The sequence below is a fragment of the Centruroides sculpturatus genome, unplaced genomic scaffold (genome assembly GCF_000671375.1).
Source record: "Centruroides sculpturatus isolate CEXI.00-Female unplaced genomic scaffold, Cexi_2.0 scaffold486, whole genome shotgun sequence".
NCBI lineage: Eukaryota > Metazoa > Arthropoda > Arachnida > Scorpiones > Buthidae > Centruroides > Centruroides sculpturatus.
In genome coordinates this window covers 298481-300908 of record NW_019384720.1, presented here as the reverse complement: position 1 = coordinate 300908, position 2428 = coordinate 298481, and the positions used below count along the sequence as shown (strand labels likewise).

The window sequence follows — 2428 nt, the reverse complement described above, 5'->3', positions numbered from 1 at the left end:
GACCGAGTGGCCTATCGCTTTGGGGGACCCGGAATCGAAAACTCGCAGAAAATTTTTGGTAGTCTGTTCGGATATGTTGGGCCTGGCCCAACCCTGCTAAAAAGAGGGCCTCTTAGTGCCCGCGGGGTGGAAAGAGTTTAAAAACATCAAATTTCGAGCCATGTTGAAATCGTGTGAAAGAAACAACTCGAATCATTCGAAACGTTTCTATTTTTAATTACTGACATTTAAACAACGCATTGTTAACAATAGAAATTAAAGAAATTATTATTATGCTTAAATAAAACTTGTATTACAGAAGTAATGCTAACTATTAGGCTATATCGTAGAAGAGAATAGTAACGTAATTTTATGTTAGGTATTTTTTAAATTTTCAAATGTAAATTTACTTCAGATTAAATATATACAATAATTTTAAAATTATTGTTGCTTACTTCAAAATTTATATAGGAAAAATTCTACTATCGTCACGAAGAATCCGAATTCGAATCCAGTCGAGTATTTCTAGTAAAATGAGCATTTTTTCTTCATCTTTAACTTTTGCTGACAACCTCCATTTCGAATCACGTAAGTTATATCAATATGAGGAATCTGGCGACAGACTCGATGGGATATTTTCTTTTAGAGACCCGCTAAGAGGAAATGAATTTCGGGAAGACTTTTATGGCAAACTGGCTTCTGTTCTAGTGTTGGACACGTCAAGAAAACCCGAAAAACTCTACGCTGTCAGCCCGTTGACAAAGCGCCAACTCACCACCAATTACTAATGTTTCGGTACACCATTGATCGAGCATTATCCATTCATTCAATGGTAGGTTCTGGTAGCACGAATCAGCCAACCATTCCTTCTCTTTCGCACAGGCTCGTCCCTCGGCTGTTGCTGGTGGCGTAAATTCTACAATCACCGCAAGAGTTTGGAATTCGAATTCGATCTGGCATCACAAGTAATGTTCCTCATCCTTCAATCATTCTGGTCCACCTCATTGCGGGTCGGACTCGTCAGTAATGGATCGAAATGCCATCAGTCACAAAACCTTAATGTTCTGCAGCTTGGGATTAATAAATCAAACACTTATTAATGTTATTGTTAAGTAATAAACATAGAGAATTCTGTCAGAAAATAAATATTAGAAAATAAATTGTTTATTACCTTAATTAAATTCTTAAAAATAATTTTAATAAATATGATTGAATTTACTATTTTAAAACACAATCAAGACGAATATAATTAAGTTATCTTTTATACAACATTAAGATTTATGGTGCAAAAATGGTAAATGTATTTCTAAGGTGAATGAATTCAAGGAAATAGCAGCGAATCTATATTCTGTTACCATAAAAATTGATTTTATTATTTTATTTTCGTATAAATGTAAATTCGAAAGCCATTGTATTCTTTAATAATCTGATTAAAATTTATAAAATTTCGTTTATTTGCATTTTACTTACGTCGACGATTATTTTTCTTTTTATAATAATTCAATTCCCAAGATGCTTCTATCAATAGAACTATAAAAACGCAATTCTTTTGGAAAAATGATAAATTTATTTTCTTTTCAAACTGAATTTTGCCTAAATTTGATTCTCTTACGTTACCTAACACTAAAATTTTCCCATATTCCACGTTTTCTATGAGATATTCTGTATAAAATATAAAAGAGAAAAAAAGGATTTCTCGGTTAATTGACTTTTAGACCATCCTCTCCATTGTTCCAACGCGCCATTCTGCAAACGAAACATAATTATATATAGAATTATTCGTTATAGATTACGTTACAATGAAAGTTGAAACATACAATAAGAAATTCTACGACACAAATTCTCATAATACGAGTTTGTATCGAGTTTCTCTACAGTCTTCTTCTAGTGTTTTGCTACAGTGATTACTTTAACAAGGAACCCCTTATTAAGTGATTATGTAGGACCTCCTATTTCGTGTACAGGAGCAGATGAACGCCCACAAAAATTATAAGAAGTAAACTTAGACAGGGATGATAAATCTCATACTCTTCCATGTCATTTATATATATATTGTATTAATGCAGTATTTCAATAATAAATGCTTTAGCGGTATTATTTATTTAAAATTTACCTTAAGAGTTTGACGTTCATTCACTCTTTATTAGAATTACTCCTCTAATACTTAAAATAATTTAATTACGACTAAATTATGTTGGTAGTAACGCTGTCTAATCGAATTAATCGTTGATGTAATTGCGACTTGAAGGGCAAAGGTCTATCTTTTACAATTTATTTGTCGATATTTGTTAAAATTATGTATTAATTCCATGTATTTGCATCATTATCGAATTAATATTAAACAAGATATTATATTTATTAATAGGATCCTTTCAATCTTGGTGATATCCTGGATTTTTACATCACTCTTGTCTCTACAACGATAGAAATGATGTCAAATTTTATCGAT

General features: G+C 31.5%; 1 long non-coding RNA gene across 1 annotated transcript; it reads left to right on the top strand.

The window, feature by feature from the left end:
- Window positions 1–259: 259 nt before the first annotated feature.
- Window positions 260–1114, top strand: LOC111627998. Its single transcript, XR_002757101.1, has 3 exons — window positions 260–358; window positions 451–774; window positions 862–1114. It is a non-coding gene; the product is annotated as an uncharacterized LOC111627998 (long non-coding RNA).
- The last annotated feature ends 1314 nt before the right edge of the window (window positions 1115–2428 follow it).